The 13,198-nt window shown below is 41.3% G+C and overlaps 2 protein-coding genes across 4 annotated transcripts in view; one reads left to right on the forward strand and one right to left on the reverse strand.

Annotated features, from left to right (window-relative positions):
• The window catches only part of LOC110832402 (uncharacterized), a 277,620-nt gene that overhangs the window by 120,801 nt on the left and 143,621 nt on the right, over nucleotides 1-13,198 (reverse strand). The gene's annotated exons all lie outside the window — the stretch shown is intronic.
• Nucleotides 1-13,198, forward strand: part of LOC110832398 (glutamate receptor ionotropic, delta-2) — a 144,416-nt gene that overhangs the window by 89,763 nt on the left and 41,455 nt on the right. The gene's annotated exons all lie outside the window — the stretch shown is intronic.

Here is a 13,198-nt window from a genome sequence, read left to right on the forward strand (position 1 = left end):
AGGGAACAGCAGGGCTAACAGAACATCGGAAACAGATAACAACCACTAACGTCAGGGTTTTGCTACACCGTCCCTGAAACACCCGGGGAATTTCAGCCACACTTTAACATGTTAGCGTTGAGGTAAACATTTCCTTATCGCATACCATAAATCAGTATATGAAATAAACAAGGTCTAAGAGTAAGGGCTAAAATCATTACACTGAACACTTACACCCTCTACATTTTCCACGAGGTTTGTCACCCCCAGGGGTTGCAGAAGGTTGCATCCATTCCACCCCCGCTATCTAACCTTTTCTCATCTTAGGGGTGAGTTGCCCCAGCGGTGGCTAGATTGATTTTGGTGCAAACCTAACGTCCTCCTCCTCGCCTTGAGACACACACACGGTGTGTGCTACTACGTGCAGACTGCACGTACAACTGCGTTCGAAGTTCGAACAAATGCAACGATAAAAGCGCATCCTTAAAGATTCTTCATTTATTCACAGACTATTTCCTCTTTTGCTGTCTGTCTCTCCCTTTTCACATTTCTCGTTCTTTCTCCTTTTCTTCTTTTTATTACATCTTTTATTCATATTTTTCGTTTCCTCTCTTCCTCGTCAAATTCCTTGTTCCAACCTTCACATCAGCGATCTGATTTTAGGTTCAGGAGTAAAATCATGACAAACACTTCATTACGTACGAGGGCACACCAGCTGAAATGTTGCCACACAGACGCTGTTGTTCACATCTTCCTTTCCTTAAACATCGCGTTATTAGAACGCCATCTTTCCATACTTCCCGTCATTCCTCAGACGAGATCTGAGCTCCCAGTTTGAGTCGGCCTTAGCCGCACTCGCAGCTTACAGCAAACATAACTCCGCCACTGCTCTCCGTCTGTCCTGTCAATTAGTGAGCAGTCTACTGAACAAATGAACGGACCGTTCGTGTTCGTGCAGACGGCGTTCAACCGGGGGGTTGCACTTACTCCTTCCCGAGCGTGTTTCATCGCTGGCAAGTGGCAATTTAACTTCTACTCTGGTTAGTATTTTACACCTTAGGGACGGACTGCCTTAAAATGGCAATGAACGAATTTATTTTCCGTGCCCCCCCCCCCCATTCCACCGGGCGGTACATTTATATATACCCAGCAGAGCACCCGGGAGGAGGGGGCAGAGCTCCAGGAAAGAAAAGTGCAGGGGGACAGGCCCCAACGAAGCAAGCATCCTAAGGTGGTAAAACCCCCAGGGGATAAATAATCCTGGTTCGGAGTAGGGGTTGGGGGCATTGCCCAGGGACCTCCCCCGAGGGGGTTAGTCGTCGTAAGTGGCGAAGACCCTCGACAGGGGCTGTCCCGGTCTTGCTGAGGCCTGAAACGTCAGAGGCAAAGGATGTCCAACCCGGTTAAAGTACAGCCAAAGAATAACAATAGGGTTATCAACAATAAAAGATTCCCATTCTGCGTAACAATGTAACCCGATCATCCACGTTTGCTACCTCCTAGGAAAAAGCGGAACAGACAGAAATGGTCGGAACCTTAAGGTGTCTTCGTTCTAAAATATCTAGGGGGAGTGGTTTTATTTTGACGTAAATACGTCTATATTTTAGGGTCAGTGTCATTCGGCAAAAATGTGTTACGAAAATTGTTACGGAAAAGGGAAACGAAAAAGTGTAACTTCATTGTTATGTTACCTGGGAAACGTCATCTGTTTATCAACAAATAAATAACAATGGTTACTTTGGAAACCACAGTACATTAGATTACCTTACCTTACATTACCTTACCTTACCTTACATTACATTACATTACATTACATTACATTACATTACATTACATTACATTACATTACTTAATATTACATTCAGCTACCACAGACCCATCTTAAGCGTAACTAATTGAAGTTGATTAAGCAAAGTCTTAATCAAACTTTACTCAATTGTAAAGCGGGTATAAAGGAAATATTTAGAATAAAGCCAATGTATAAACTTCCTTCCCGTAAAGACGTATTTACGTCAAATTCTCCGAAACCGTGGTTCCACTACCACCTTTTTTTTTCTGAATTTTGAACCTGAGCATTCGGTTCCAGACAGCCTGTAGTAGGAAGGATTATAAACGCCTACCCCCTGAACGCGTTTCAAATAATAAACCGCTGTTATAATCCAGTCAATTTTCCAATATATATATTCTGTATCGTCCATTAAAGTGTCCATTAGCTCGGGTGGCGATAAACTGGCGCTTTTAAAATGCCACCGAATGGAACTCGGAGTAAATCACTTAACAACCAAGAGATGTAAACCTGTGGGGATATTTCATGAGATCTTTGAGTAATTTATTTTTAAATCGTCTGGGTATAATTTATATGTGCGTCGTGATTAGTCTATACAGTATATCAGTGGGTTACGTTCGGATAACCTAGTATTATCTATCACGGAATATACCGCTATTTCATTAACGGTACTCATGGCGTCGTATAATATAAAACACTTGCATTTATACGTCAATCACTGCACAACTAAATTACAGCTTCAACTGTTGACTTAACAAAGAGATGCTGGTAGACCTTCATGCTGCATAGGGATTGTTGAAACTCGCAGTATTTAGAGCGTGGTCTGGTTTCCAGTGAGTCGATGTTATTCTGACGGAGGACGCCTAATTGCGACCTCTGGCGCTGGACGTCGTTTTCCGAAGTCGCTCATTTCCCAAGGGACAACGATTAATTTCCCTTCATCTGATCATGAATGTAGGTCAAGAGACTGGATTTACCTGAGCAAAGAGAAAAATGTTCAATGTAATCAACTGCCCACGTTTGAAAGCAGATATGACCGAATAACCCGTTCCTTACCCTGTGTTCTCGTAACACATATCCTAATTAAACGAATTGCTTTTTATTATGACAGTTTTGTTAACGCATACCGTTCCCGATTACGTAAAAATTTGGAACGCTATGCGAGAGGGTGTCACAACAAATTTTGTTTATTATTCCCATCTGTAGAAGCGGACGCAGTTGCCAAGCAACGGAGGGTATAAATCGCTTTATGAACAAAAATTAAAAAAAAATTCTTTCAGTCACATTGGAGAGAGGGAGAGAAGAATGGATAACACGTGGGCGTATGACGTCATGTCAGTGTGTCTAATTTCGCTGCTTTGTTCTTCCTCAGTACCTTTGAAACAAATGGCCGAATCTTTGACTGCGGTCATTATATAATACTAGACTTTACCACTACGAGGGAGCGCGCGTGGGTTTGAGGTTTTGCATTACCTGAATATGAATATGTCGCTTCAGAGAATCTACAAAAATAGACCCCAACATTTCAATGTGCATGCGATAGAGTTCTGTATGAAAACAAAAGGTTGAAATCTCTATTCAGTGATGATTGATGTACCTACCGCCAGGGCGCAGGCTGTGTTAATGAATGATTGATGTTGATCCAGCTGCGGCAGTGTTCATAGGGGGCCGTGATTTCATCAGTCGCGTGAGATGTGTTCGGATACATTTAACCATCAGCAGTGAAATGAAGTATTTCTACTTTATTGTATCATATAATTTTCACCCTGGATTGATAATGTCACGATCAAAATTAATAGCCCACTAGCGTACGTCACTTTCACAGGGTTAAATGTACCCTTAGATCTTAACACAAATACGGTATTTTGTAGTGTCACATGTCTTGAAATATCACTGTAACGACATTACAAAAAAAATGGTTGTCCCGACATTAACATACAACCAGAATACGGACACTTAAAAAAAACAGAGACATAATAAAAACATCAAATTAAATTGCTTGGAATTACTGCTGGGTATACATTAGACGATCTTAATTAGAAACGACGCTAAAAGAAATTAATTTAAAATGTCTAATTTAAATGATATGATTCAGAGCAAAGGGCTTAATTTAATTTGTCCTGTCATGCGGAAATTTCGGATCCAGAACGCATTCTTAAACAGTTAATGGAGTATCCACCGACAGGAGTACGAGCCTTTCGACACCCGAGGCTACTCAATGGAGAGACGCGACGGTGCGGAACGTCAGAACACTAATGCTCCTGATGATGGTGGTGATATTACTCATACTTTGATTAGATAGTCTGTCTATGAACAAATTAATTAATTAGCCAAACCTCTTCTGACTTCTTAATCTTATAAAAATTCGTACATTACTTATTCCATTCTTCCCTGCAACACGATGTTATCATACAAATCTGTTCACAATCTGGCCTTAAAATGGTAGAAGAAATTAAGATCATATCTCAACAAGAGAGCACGCACAAATATTAAGTAGCCAGTTTTTTAATGTCATCAAGTCCCGCTCTACTGAGCGGGACATCACAGACCTGGCAGACACGCCAAATGCCTTTACGTGCGGATTTACGCAATTCGGGTGCGTGGCGCCTAAGAATTTGTGATTTACTGGTTTATTCGACGAGACTTTGTAAATTGGAACTTTTAGCGTCAAATGACTGAATTCGCGAAGCAGTCGGGAAACTGTCTGCCTTTTACAGAACATCGAAGGTTCAGTGCCATATTCACGAGAAACAGCCACTGTATCCTGCCCTAAGTCAGCTGAATTTACTTCATTCTTTTTCATAACGCTCACATTTAGATACGTTTTAATATTATCCTTTCATCTACATCTCCGTATCAAAGTAGTTTCTTCCCGTCAGATTATGCGACTATTTCCTACTTCGCAATTCTCTTTCGAAACCAACTTAAAAGTGTGTCACTAAGCATGGTACTTAGGACAAACATTTGTAAAGACAGGGAATTGTTTTTAAATTACGTCACTGCATACACATTCGTAGTTTTTTTTAATGAACTGCGCTCTCAGCAAACATGGCGGTTCTTCCACCCTGAACAACTTATTTACTGAAATTTCTTACGGTCAGACATTTAATTTTCGTTCAGATGTTGATATTCTGGGTCACGACACCGCTACCAACGTTTCGGAGGAAAAAATCGCCTCCATCTTCACTGCCGTGAATACTTCCAATCCTTCGATTCGTGTCATCCCACACGATGTTGGACGTTGGAAAGGATGGACTGACATGTGCCTCCCCCAATCGCTACAAGGCCATTAGCTGTATCACAATGCGATCGCACGGCCCATTAGTAACAAGAACCAGCGGTTTAATGGCCTTACACTTATGTTAACAGCTCAGTACAACAGACTATGTTTCAATATCTTACGGTATACGAGCAAGGCTGTGGTCTAGGCAACACGGAGTTTTCCTCCGGGGGCTTCCCCGGTTTCTCCGTGGCATCCCAACAATTACTCCATTCACACACAGAAGAAGACAATGGCAAACCACTTCTGGATCATCTGCCAAGAACGTATATGTACAGGTCCCAGTCCGAGAAAAGGATGGAAGGATCCTGTTCATATGGACCTGTCGTCAGACAGAACACTAAATAAATAAATACGAAGACACTCATTATTTAAATTTGTGTCTGCATGCATACTAATTCTCCGGTATCAGAACCTGCAGGTCCAACACCAAAGCCTACCACCTGACATGATTCTGATACAATTCCATTCATTTCCCATCATCACAGCCCACCTCCCCAAGATCCATCTTGATATTGTCATACTATCTCCTTGGTCTGCCCAGTGGTCATTTTCCAGCAAGATTATCCCACCAAAATTCTGTATGCACCCCTTGCTTCCACCCATGCGTGCTCCATGTCCAGCCCATCGGAGCCTCTTAGATTTCGCTATCCTCACTGTGCTAGGTGACTTGTACAATTCACTCAGCTCCTCGTTATTCAATATTCTAAACATCTGCGTGCTCCTTTAAGGATCTCGGTCTTATCGGCCTACGCCTCTGCCAATTATATCAATTCTTATTAATTTCTTTTCTGTCGATGACCTTGAAATTTTTTCGCGTACCACACTCAGGCGAACACACAAATAAATCATGGAATTAAATACTATAATATTTTCACATTTGAATGTTCAGTACCGTGTTCACAATAGTCCACCAATGGGTCCTATTTTCAGCCACATTAATCCAGTACAGAGCATCACATCTTATCACTTCAGTTACCGTATTAATATTATCCTTCGATCTATCTACATTTAGGTCTTTTTCATGTCTGCTAAAAACATATCTTGTCCCTAGGATTATGAAAACAGTTACGTCTATGGCAGTCAGAACAGGGCACCAAAGAACGGCAGGTGTAAAAACGAAGAATATTTACATTTTTACTAGTAACATAAATCTTGCTACTTCTTATTCGACGCTGTTGTCAAGGGAACAAGCAGTGTACGCCCTGAACGCCGGTGAGAGACAGCTCGTTCTGTCGTGTCAAATGCAGACAATGCGTCAAGGTTACAGCTACGAAGAGAAGCCGCTTCAACTCGGTTGTCATGTATTGTTATGTTGAAACGAGCACTGCGATCCTGCGATTGGACAACGAAACAGAGACAGGGAAACAGATGAACGTGGGCACAAAAAGGAAGAAGAAGACAGAACTGACAGAAGTAAATGAATCAAAGCAGAGAAAAATATTAAATTAATAAAGCATTTGTGTAACTGGATTAAATCTATGCACTTACGGAAAACCTACTTCACAGAGACGCTGAAATCAATTAAAAGTGTTACACAAACCAAGCACGTGTCGTAGAGGTCGCGCGAGTAGTGGTGGCACCTGAATGCGCGATGTGTAAGCCGTGAGAGGGGGGTTCAGTAATAGTGGGGGTCGCAAGCCTCAGCTGCGATGACGCACGGAACTAAACACAGCGAGCGCTACAAACCAACTGAAGCTGACACCCCTCTAGCGCGTGCTTCGGACGGGTCCATCTCATACGACCAAAAATCAGTCCTTTGCGCAGGTGCCAGCATTTCTCGCGCGACCTCTACAAAGAAACTGTATACCATTAGAACCGGTAGTGCTATTTCATTTTTCCTTTTTGTCTTCACCAAAAATGGAACAGAACCCTTCTTTAGAAGGTCAATTTCTGGAGAAAATCGACAACACCTCTTTCATGAAACGTGATGTTTCATTACAGTATTCACAAAAGCTCTTGCTATCGGTCGCTATCTTGTTGAACCTGTGAAATTCAATCCAAAACGTCAATTCTTAGGTCGTAGAATTGTCAAGAAGAAGAAACTGAATTATATTTGCGAAGTAGAGATACATGGTATGAGATTTTAGGTTCCCACAGCGGTAAAGAATTCCATAGAGAATCAGTTTAACAATGACTCGTTCCATAAAGTTTGTCACTGCCTTGACCGGCCGACAGATGACCTGCCCTTCGAACATTGTAATCAATGGAGCATAAAATTGAGATGAGACGCATTACAGCTCCTCTAATTAAGACGAGGAACTTCAACCGAGGGCATTACATTTTTCAAGACTATAAACGTAATGAAATTTGCATCTATATGAGATTGGCGAGGAGTATGGGGTGGGCGACCAGGGTCAGATTCCCGGCGACTTTTCTCGTACGCCGCGTCCAGACCGGCTCTGAGGCCACCAACCAGCTCGTCCGGAAGATGTCGAGGTCCCTGTCCTCGGGGTAAGGATGCTGGGGCACGAAGCTGACCACTCACGTCTACCAAGTGCCGAGGTCAACAAAATGGAGCTATAACTTCCTTGCCCCATGCGTATTCATGATGCGATGCTTAATAAGTACCAGGGCCAACTTCACCTTTACTAGTCATGATAGAGCTCGGTGCACGTAAGCAATTCGCACACTGCAATTACCAACTCCATTTTCCTGGATTTTTGGTGAGAAACTCAGGTTCGTCAGCTCATCAAAAGTTTCCGTGTCTAGCCTCGGACCGTACACTATCAAAAGTGTGGAAAGTTATTTTTGGATTGTGGCACCATGTAGTCTTGTAGGTGGTTGCCAACATTTCTGAGAAACATAATCGTCATTCCACTTCTGCCACATACAAGGTTACATGACGTCATAAAGCAGAATACCGCAAAATCCAACCATTGGACCCTATTAAAAACCTCAGTTTAGTCCATATATTTACATTCTGCTTCTACAACATCCATTTCTGATATTATTCTACCGGAAAACGCAAATTTTCCAAAAGATTTCTTTTGCTTTGAGTTCCAATGGAAAATTACATATGCATTTTTAAGTGCTTTGCAGCATCTGTATGACGAACTTAAAAATTTATACTCCTCCCCAGTATTGTCAGGGTGATTAAGTCGAGAAGAATGAGATGGGCTGGGCATGTAGCGCGCATGGATGGGACAAGAGGTGTGCACCGGGTATTGGTCGGGAAGCCTGAGGGAAAGAGACCCCTGGGGAGACCTAAACGTAGATGGGAAGATAATGTCAGGCGGGATCTATGGGAGATAGGAGTTGAAGGAGACTGGATTTTGTTGGCCCAGTACAGGGTCCGGTGGAGGGCTTTGGTTAATTCGGTGATGAACCTTCAGTTCGGTAAGCCATCTGGTTGGTTGGGTCCACTATTTGGGAAGCCTGAAGGGAAGAGACCGCTGGGGAGACCTAGACATAGATGGGAGGATAATGTCAGGCGGGATCTATGGGAGATAGGAGTTGAAGGAGACTGGATTTTGTTGGCCCAGGACAGGGTCCGGTGGAGGGCTTTGGTTAATTCGGTGATGAACCTTCGTGTTCGGTAAGCCATCTAGTTAGTTACTTAGTTATGCAGCCTCTGCATGCACCTTGACATTAATTTATTTACTGACGCTATATCACATACAGAACTGAAATTAAAAGAGCAACATAGCTAAGCGAGCTTCAAAGGGCCGCAAAATAAAACTGCCGTGGCCTATTTTAGGGTACCATATCCGCTTGCGTCTCGAGCCACATAATAAGTTGGACAGTACGGTAGGTTGCTCCCAAAAGTGATGCTGATATGGTGGAAAGAAATCGTGCCCCCGTCGGGAATATAATCCTGGACATCGAATAAGAAGCCTGGCATTTATCCAAGCTACTCCTGCTCAGCAGAAAGGGCTTAAAATTATTACTTAAGCTGCTTCATGACGTAGCATCAGCACTCACAAAAAATGTTATCAACAAATACTTAACGTAAAACTAAAATCCCATATAAAACACACAGTCATCGTATAAAGCGGACATGACTTAAATTCTCACTGCTCCGCCCGGTTGTACCAGCATCAAGACATCCAATAAAGGAAGACGAGGCGGAATTAAACTCGAAGTTACATTTAATTCCTGTTCAAACAAAACACGAAGATATTATGAAGACTTTACTGTTGAACAGTCGCTTTGCAAATCTCTGGTGCAGATACAGAACAGAACATTAACTGCAGTCAGCTCTTAGCAATTTTAATTAAATTTCATGATAGTGTACTTCAGACTGCAGTGAGATTTACATTCCCTTCATTTATTCTACTTGTCATATACAACTGACCTTCATTTCCAAGATACGTGCTTCGAACCCTGGTCTTAGACTATCTATCCACAGTGTGTTTGTTAGTTTTCCTCAGCCTCTTCTAACGTAACATAACCTTACCTAACCTAACCTTACTTAACCTAACCTAACCTAACGTAACGTAACCTAACCTAACCTTACCCAACCTAACCTTACTTAACCTAACCTAACCTAACGTAACCTAACCTAACCTTACCTAACCTCCTAACCTAATCTTACCTTACCTTACCTAACCTAACCTTACCTAACCTCACATAACCTAACCTTACCTAACCTAACCTTACCTAACCTAACCTAACCTAACTTAACCTAACATAACCTAACCTAACCTAACCTTACCTAACCTAACTTAACCTAACCTAACCTCACATAACCTAACCTTACCTAACCTAACCTTACCTAACCTTACCTAACCTAACATAACCTTACCTAACCTAACCTAACCAGTGGAATACAGGACGTCTACGCCTCTTGTCCTAGACAGTCCCTAAATATCATCCATACTTATTGTATGTAACTTAGTACTCCACATATACCTCAGTTGCTGACGAAAAGCCTTAAAATAAAAGAAGATGCCTAAATAAACAAATTTTGAAAATTCTCGACTAACTCAGGTTGCACGTAACTCTTGAACTAAGAGAATATTACATGTTATAGACTTAAAGTCATTCCTCGTGCTTTCTTGAGCACTTATATTAGAAACATTAAATCCAAAAAAAAAGTGTGACAGATAAGTAACAAATAGATATTACTGTATATCATTGTAAACGTGAGGCAGCTGGCAGCGACTCTCAAGCTGTGATGGTGCACTTGCGAATAATCGAATGTCAAAGGAGGGGGGGGGTGTTAGTTCCGCTCCTGTCATTTCACGGATCGAGAGTCGGTGGACATGTTCAGTGTAAACATATATCAATTAGTGCCCTGTGTTTGCAGATCCACTTGTCTAATATTAAACTTCTTACCAGTTTGTAACATCCAAACCTGCTACAACAAATACTGGATTAAAGTGCCTATATAATAGGGCTATTTCATGACACTGAAAATTAAATTCTTAGTTCTGAAGAATCATTTTTCCATAATAGGAAAATAAAGCAATGTTGTAATTATCTAATTAATAAATTCCATGTCACTGAGTTGTTCTTGTTGACGATTTTGATAGTGGCTCAGCTCTTAAATGAAATCTCCGCTGTTGTGAATCCGAAAGATTCATCGCCGTGTCAACAAAATCCCACTAATAGACTATGTCTCGAGACAGCTCAGTTCCTCAATAACACATTTTATTTCTCTAACATTCATTTTAATATTATCCTCATTTCAATGCCTGTATCTCTCAAGTGGTCCCTTCCCTTGAATTATCCTGGTAATATTCTGTGTGCATTTCTCATTTCCTTAGTCTTACAGGCCCCTTAGATCTATATTTCATCGACGAAGAAGAAATGTGTAGGTATAAGGATAATATTAAAATGGATCTTAAATACATGAGAATGTGGACTGAGTTTCTGTGGCTTAAAATAAGGTGAAAAGGCTCTTGTAAACATGGTAATAAAACTTCGTCTTCCATAAAAGGCAATAAATGTTTTCAAGACTGCCGTCTATTAAAAAACCGCTGTATGGAATGTAAATTACTAGCAGCAGGCGAAACACATGTTATGAAACTCACAATTATGCAGTTTCCTTAAATCCTAATATGGCCGTATCTCGGCGCAGGCAAAGCGTCGAGAATATTCCTCGCTACGATTTCTCTGTCCGTGAATCAATCCAGTTAGTGAAACACCATTTGCGCTGTTTCAGAGAGTCTCTCTGCTCTAATCCCCTGTAATCACGGCTACCCGGACGTTAATAAGCTTGTTCAAAGTGGACGGGATATCTGGCTTTGTTTACTTCGCAGCTGAACGGTAATTTTATTTTTCTATGTTTATTTCACATGCACCATATCTTCAGCGAAAAACTGACCTAAGTAGCGCTATTATTACAATTTATAATTGTCTAACAATATTTTACATTTATATAATACCCAGGCGTTTCGGTTAGTGAAATGACTGGTATATTATGGAGGGTTATTTCACCTGTTGGATTCCACTCTGGCATACAGAGTCCCTGGGGGGTGATACCCCGGGGGTAAATTAGCTAGAGGGTAAACGTGATCATCACCTTCATCTAATCTCAGTTTATTTATTGACTTTTATAAATTGTTTTGATAATTGTTACGATGAATCAATAAAGACGCGAATGAGCTTGTAGAATATCTTAAGATAATACCTTATGTTTTGACTTGTGAGGCTGAGGAAAACCACGAAAAGACGCAGTCGTTCTTGATTTAACTAGAAATATAAGATTAGGAGTACATATTAATAAGTTCTTCACTTTGTAGTTTTCTCTGTTTCTTTGATACGAAATTCGACTTCTGTTAAATTACTTACTTCTCCATTCTACTCATAAGGGTACTCAACTGTTCTTTATCCAGTCACGGTTCACACACCAGATTCTGCGTGAATTTAAACCATCAGGTATCTGTCTGCTTGTCTACGAGGTTTTCAGAAAACATGGGGAAACCAACTACCCTAATCTCCGCCTAATTCGGCCTTCCGGTCATCAAAAATATACTTCCGGTCTGTTATTATCGTTGAGATACTTTTACGACATTTATTACGTATTAGTGTTTTATGCTTCGACACGTGCGAGATAAGACCCCGTCTTGTCAATAAATTTCCCGCCGTTCAGGAAACTACAAAATTCATTACGATGTTTACATTGCCCCAGCTGGATACCACACTCAGCTACACGAATCCACACCACACACATGATCCATTACAGTATTATCCTCCCATCTACACCTAGGTCTTGCAGGTGGTCACTTCCATCAGACTCCCTGGCTACAATTCTGCACAAACCTCACAGTGAGAAGACATGAACACTTATTTAATAAATTTTGTTTGTATTTCTAGAACAAGAATTTTCGAACCGTCTATTTGCGTTGTAAGTTCTTAAATATGATATCCCTGATGATGGAGGCAACAAGCACCTTTGAAACGTTGATAAATTTATATCAGACTACAAGAGACACCAACTCAGAAGAAATTGATTTTCATACTAGCCGCCATGAAAACCTCGAATCTCAGTTAAGAAATTTCTGTCTATAATATTTTTAATTTAGTGTTTTGAAAGACTGATACGGCTTCACTAACAGAGCTTCATCAGCTGTCACCTTCCTGTCAGATTCAAATGAGGGGAATTGATCCTTGTTGTTAATCCTGGTAATAGATCTGTTGGCAAGCCTGCGCAGACGCTAATCTGATCAGCCAGCTTTCCATCACGAGCTCCTATCGGATGCAATTAGCACAGCTGAACCTGAATTCGACATTCAGTTCGTGTTATAAATCAACGCTAAGGTTTGTCCTTCTCTTCTCCATGTTAAATTTATCACTGTGCTGCCCGATGAATGACAACCGACACAGAAATCAAACTTACGCCACTGGAAGGAGAATTTCAACAATTATTTTCAAGCACGCGGGAGAAATGACGTAATTCCAATGACTGCCACTAGGAGCGAAACTGTTGACATTACAGTAAAATGGCGACTCATCTAAAGAAAGCAGATTTAATTCGCATGTAGAGGATTTTCAAGGAACTTCTACTAAAACCGTGTTGGACAGTGATCACCGATTTTGTGGAATGGAACTCTAGCACACAAAACGTCTGGGGTTGAGTCGCCCTTTTACTCGCATGTTAAACGGTTTCGCTTCAAGTTTTTATTGTTTGAGTGACTCACATTTCCCGCACGCCAGAAAACACTTTCGAGGTTCTTCCGACGGTGCAAGCCACCGGAAGAAATTCA

This window comes from Zootermopsis nevadensis, unplaced genomic scaffold (assembly GCF_977971745.1).
Source record: "Zootermopsis nevadensis isolate Lab colony 2312 unplaced genomic scaffold, Znev_1.0 Znev_ptg000013l, whole genome shotgun sequence".
In the NCBI taxonomy this organism is placed as follows: Eukaryota; Metazoa; Arthropoda; class Insecta; order Blattodea; family Termopsidae; genus Zootermopsis; species Zootermopsis nevadensis.